This window comes from Dipodomys spectabilis, unplaced genomic scaffold, assembly GCF_019054845.1.
Source record: "Dipodomys spectabilis isolate Male_0828 unplaced genomic scaffold, ASM1905484v1 ptg000108l, whole genome shotgun sequence".
In the NCBI taxonomy this organism is placed as follows: domain Eukaryota; kingdom Metazoa; phylum Chordata; class Mammalia; order Rodentia; family Heteromyidae; genus Dipodomys; species Dipodomys spectabilis.
Genome location: NW_024870785.1, coordinates 22,292,671 through 22,298,182, shown reverse-complemented (window position 1 = coordinate 22,298,182; position 5,512 = coordinate 22,292,671). Strand labels below are relative to the sequence as shown.

At 44.6% G+C, this 5,512-nt stretch overlaps 1 long non-coding RNA gene across 1 annotated transcript; it reads right to left on the bottom strand.

Moving 5' to 3' along the window:
- Nucleotides 1-827: 827 nt before the first annotated feature.
- Nucleotides 828-2,458, bottom strand: LOC122114372. The gene is made up of 3 exons (XR_006148574.1): nt 2,095-2,458; nt 1,718-1,911; nt 828-869 (listed from the first exon to the last, which is right to left on the bottom strand). It is a non-coding gene; the product is annotated as an uncharacterized LOC122114372 (long non-coding RNA).
- Between the last annotated feature and the right edge of the window lie 3,054 nt (nt 2,459-5,512).

Sequence of the window (5,512 nt, the reverse complement as noted above, 5' to 3'; positions counted from 1 at the left end):
GAGAAGGTAAGGTCTTTCCCAAGAGTGGCTAAGCGCAAGTGCTTTCACAAATAGAACCAACACTGCCTGGCAGATAGTATCATAAAAAGACATTCTTACAACCTGGGGGGTAATAAGGGCTCTCAGGCAATTAGGATCATACGTAGAGGCCCAGGCGCCATCCCTACTCACAAGCTCTGAGGTGACCACACAGGGACTTCTTCCTCTGTGTCTTGGTCTCATTCCTCCCGCTCTTCTCCAGCTCATCCAGATGAACGTGGAGATGGAGGACCAGATCTGAGGAGGGCATGTGGAGCATGGCATAGTGGGTAAGTTCTTTCACCGGGTGTCAGTTCTGGGGCTCTCGGAAATCTGCAGGATAGCAGTCCATCCACGTGGTGAAGATGGAACAAAGGCTGCTGCGGGCAGATTGGTGACAAGAAGAGTGAGTGTCTGCCCTCCCGATCCTGGGCCTCCCATAGCCCCTTTCTGCAAGCACTGCTGTATGCACACTTGCATGTTGGGAAGCAGGAGGAGACTCCCGCAAGCAGGCTGATCTTCACCACCCACGTGTAGAAGCTTCTGAAAGATAATTCTCCAATATTCTCACTGTGATAGGTAACAAGAAGGAACTGATTTTGTACACACAGCCCTCCCTGTCATCCCTGAGAGTCCTCAACCACACCACAGCTGTGTCCTCTGCCACCACTCCAATCCCAAGCCTCTGCCCCTAGTGGAAAGCACAAGTGATGTGCAAATGAGAAATCTGCACTTTGAATCAGAAGCCTCAAAAATACCATTTTAAACGAAGGGGCCTTTTCTTTGTGCCACAGTCCACTTACTTCTTTACTTGTTCATCTTCCTCAGAGTTACGGCCCGGGAATCTGTACCTATGGGAGGACAGGAGGAAGTCACCTCTCAGCTTCTCCTTTTCTGCCCACACAGAACACATATGGGATGGGCTCATTCCCAGACGGGAATGCAATCTGACACATAAATAAGTGAGATACAGTTCAGTGAAAATTCTGCTAAGAGACTTATATGCATTGGTCCAAGGTAAATGTGACAGTGCTCATGCCTCTAATCCTATCTAATCAGGAGCATGAGATCTCAGGTGCACAGTCTGATCAGACATTAGTCAGTAAAAGTCTAAGGACATTAATTTTTAAAAGGCCAGAATTGCACCTATGGTTCAAATTCTGTAGTGGTAGCTCTGAGCACCAAAGAAACAGCACCAAGACGCTGAGTTTAGGTGGAAGGACTAACACACACAAAAACATAAAAGCTTCAGGGGTTATAATATGTAAAGCCAACAGAATCCCTCCTTGAAATCTCTGAGTTGATTCAGCCTCCAGTTCACCCGCCTCCCCCACACCCCAGCCTTTCCTGGGTCTACATTATTCACAGACATCCAATTGCTAATGAAACCTTATTTACTCATGGGAAATGTGATTTCCTAGAACCTCACCTAGGTGAGGGCAGAAGTTGTGTGCCACGGGCACATGCCTGTAATCCTAGCCCCTCAGTAAGCAAGCTTCTGAGGTTCCAGTAGCTTCTCTGGGAAATGTCCTGGGCAGACCGCTACTAAGAAACTACGCAGGGTATGCACTTCTTTGTCTCATGCCAAGCTCCTGTGAGAAGACCCCCATGAAATCAACAGGTTCAGAGGGGTGCCAAGTATTCCACAACTCAGCCAGGAATAGCTGAACTGTCCCAGTTTTGAAGGGGGAACACTCACTTTTTGAACACAATATCCAGCACTTGCTCCATTGTCCCCCACTGTCTATAATTGTGGAGGAAGTTTCCAACATAGAAGAGATCGCCTTTCTGGTAGGCAGGGACCAGGTTCATCACCAACATGTCCAGCAGGCCTGCCTCCGGGCTCCATATATGGCATGGCACATTCAGGGTCAGGGCTCACACATTAGCACACTAAGGCGAGACAAAGAATCAGAAAAAAAAAACCATGGAAATGAGACCACTTCCAAACGAGTAATTGTGATAGAGTGGATTGAAAACTATGCAGACAGTATTATCTCAGTAAACCCAAATCACATAAGAAGGTTCTACTGTGGACCAGGTTGGGGTTAAGTAGTTTTTCTATCATGAGTATACCTTGCCTGAGTTGCCTTGTGATTTCCTAGGTTTCTTTTTGGACAAATCTCTGAGATGGTTGCTTCGTGGCTTGCCACTGATCCAGTGTCTACAGCTTTGACTGAGGCACCCATCCTTCTCTTGGCTGAGACCAGAGTCTCGAGACCTGCGAATACAGCACAAGAACATGTTTCTGGCTCCGGAGTCACAGGCCAAGTGAGCTGGCTTGAGCCAACTGTGAGTTACCGTGGCCTGCTATCAGGGTTCCATGTTCTATTCCATTGTGAAGGAGGCAGGGTCACCTGTCAGGGCCCAATGATCTCTGCCCCTTCCTTACCCAAGAAATACCGCCCCCCCAATATGGCTAAGTGTACATGTAGACAGAGTTAACAGCACACCTTGTTTGTCCAATCCTAATCTGCTAGCCCTAGGTTCTGGCATGTTCTCTGCTTCCAGGAGTCACTCCTAGGTCACATTCATGGCATATCTGTCACTATTCCTCTAATCAGGCTCAAATTATTTTGCCTCTCAAGGCCTTCTGTGACTGCCACATCCTTCTGGCACATATTTTGACATCAACATCCTAGGTCATTGTTTACTTTCTGTAGCCTAATCTGTTTGTCCTTGGAACCCCTCTCTGGTGTCATCTGGAGCCAATGCAAATACTTAGAGATGGGAAATTGAAAGGAATCTTGGAAAACATACATTACATATATAATCAGCCTTTATTACAGGTGTCTATTTTTTTGGCCATTTCTGTGGCTTCACTTCAGCCTGGGCACTCCCCTGAGCTCTTTTGCTCAAGCCTAGCACTCTACCACTTGAGCCACAGCACCACTTTGGCTTTTTCTGTGTATGTGGTACTGAGCAATTGAACCCAGGTCTTCATGCAAGGCATGCTAGGCAAGCACTCTACCACTGAGCCACCTTCCCAGCCACAGGTGTCCATTTTTGGAAGTGAGAAAATTATTTTTTATACTTGAAATATTTCATGGAGGCAAGCAGAGAAAGGAAGAGCTGCTGTATTGTCTTTTTATGATGACTAGGATTTGTTTTAATATAGCTTTGAAGGAATGTAGTATTTAAGGTAGAAAACTGCTCCTTTACGTCTTACAAGCTAATCGTTTATATAGTCATTTGCCTCTGAAGTCTTTGCTTCTGTGTCCCATGATCTATCCTCCTCTCTCAACACAAACGGGAAGAAGAATTTCACACATTGCTGAGCTGTTGTCCAGTCTCTGCATAGGAATTGAAAATACAATATTTACTGTTGGTTCTGTGCCTGTGTGTGTGTGTGTATGTGTGTGTGTGTGTGTGTGTGTGTGTGTGTGTGCATTTCTGATCTTGGACCCTTTGCCTTATCCCTGAGCAATTTTCCTCAAAACTAGTGCTTTACCACCTGAGGCACAGGTCCACTTTGAGCTTTTTGTAGTGAGCTGGAGATGAGAGATTCATGGAACTTTCCTACCCAGCATGGACATTGCTCCTCTTCAGCCTCATCTTTCCTCAACTGTGGCAATGGCTGTTCAGTTTCTGGATTTCCCATCCAAGCACAGACACAAGCCATCCTCCACTGCACATGTCTCTTTGTGTCCCTTGAGAGGCTCAAGTCTTCTCTCAAAACTTAGTGCCCTGAGGATAGAACCTCTGAAACTCAGAACCAAGTTTCCTGATTAATTGGGATCACAGGCCTGAGCTATATATGAACAGCTCATTACCTGCCATCGCACATTTTTGGGGGGATGGGGGATTGTTTGTTGGGCTTGAACTCTGGGACTGGACCCTGTCCCTCAGCTTTTCAGCTCAAAGCTAGGGCTTTACCACCTTGAGGCACAGTACCACTTCTGGTTTTCTGGTTGCTTATTGGGAGATCAGAGTCTCATGGATGTTCCTGCCTGGCTGACTTTCCGCTGTGATCCTCAGATCTCAGCCTCTCCAGTAGCTAGGATTATAGGCATGGGCCACCAGTGTCCAGAATATGACCCCTTTTTGCAACAGCATTTGGCGAATTTAACTATGTTGACTTGAGACAGATATACCTACACAATATATGGGAATCAATGGTATATCACTGAATTTCCCAATAATGTCTTTTACATTAATGTTTTGTGAAACAACATATTCGAGACCCATAATATCATATGCTAGTCCTCCTATAAAATACATTCAAATATATGTATTATCATGTAGTATATTCTATATTTATATATATTATTTTATATATAATATGTAAGTGATGTATGTAGTGAACACAGAAAATAATCCCAATTTTGGAATTTAGCCTTTTCTGTCACAATGTTACCCAAGTCTTGTGTTAGACATGCAGATTTTCATCAACAATCTCCTTTGTTAGTCGTTTTTTAGTTCTTGAATAAATGAGTCTTCTTTACCACCAATAGTCTACACACAAAAATGATATGGATCAGTGTCTCTGGCTCAGGCCTGTATTCTTTGCTAGTCAGGAGGCTGAGATCTGAGGATCATGGTTCAAAGCCAGCCAGGTCAGGAAATGCTATCAGATTATCTCCAGCTGTAGCTCAAAGTGGTAGAGTGCTAGCCTTGAGTGAAAGAACTCAGAGACAGTGGCCAGCTTTTCAGTTCAAGCACCACCATTCTGTACACACACCACCTACACCACGCACTCTTCACTCGGTCCCTTCCTAAACCCTCAGTCCTCTTTACTGAACTGGTGATTGCCAGAGTTTCTGGATTTCCCACTCCAGCATGCCAACCAGACATGTTCCCTCTGCACATGCACCTCTGCCACACTGCAGGGCCCAGGCCTCCTCTCAGAATCTATTGTCCTGGGATAGAGAGCAGATGAAATTCAAGGATTCTCAGAACGTGTGCTTCAAGACAGGGAGACTAAGAACTGTTCCTCACCTGGTATACAGAGACACATTGATCTATTTGTGTAGAACAATGCCAACATGGTTAGAATTTAAGTTTTTGACTACCACAAACGACACCCTTTTCCAAATACTGTTAAATATTCCCTCAGATTTTCTTAAATGTTACATAAAAGTACATCTATTTACATGTTAGAGGTTGTAGCTTCTGATATAATGAACGGGAAAAGGCAGCCAAAATGACTTCTTACAGAGAAAAATGCCTAACCCAAGTAAGCTAATATGTGCAGCAAGCTCATTTCCAGACCATTCTCCAAATGCAGGCATGAGTCTCTTATTGTGTCATCTTGATAACTTACAGTCCATATCCACCCTCATGCAGACTTAGAAAATCTTCATGAAAACCCAACGAAAGGAACATCTTAAGAGCATAAAACAGCACCAAATATTTAATTCTAGCTTTTAAAATTTATATGTTCTATATTTGCACAGTGCAGAATTGTTCATTGTTGGCAGAGAGCTTCAAACATCAACACATTTACCCGACTAGCTGGGAAGGGGAAGTTATCCCTAGTAAGAGGTGGGGGCTT